Raw genomic sequence first — 311 nt, 5'->3', positions numbered from 1 at the left:
GTGGCGGCAGGAGCCGGGGATCGATTCAACAACCTTCTGATTAGACGAAACCTGCTCTTCCTCTGAGCCACAGCCGCCCACATTAGTGATGGTCAGATATTCAAAAACAATGATTTTTTTGGTCAAAATCCATCATGTGTTAAGTTAGTTCTATTCCAGGATGCCTTCCAAGTAATTAACCCTTTAGGCTCTGCCAAGACGAGACATAAAGTTTTAGCTGTCTATGCATCTGTTGCCAACTTGCCACTTCATGTACGGTCTGACACAGACCATAAGTCACTTGTGTCATTGTGTAGAGAGAAAGATTTCAA

The sequence above is a fragment of the Morone saxatilis genome, unplaced genomic scaffold (assembly GCF_004916995.1).
Source record: "Morone saxatilis isolate NCDOM2014 unplaced genomic scaffold, NCSU_SB_2.0 Contig5, whole genome shotgun sequence".
Lineage (NCBI taxonomy): Eukaryota > Metazoa > Chordata > Actinopteri > Moronidae > Morone > Morone saxatilis.
This window is presented reverse-complemented; position numbering follows the sequence as displayed.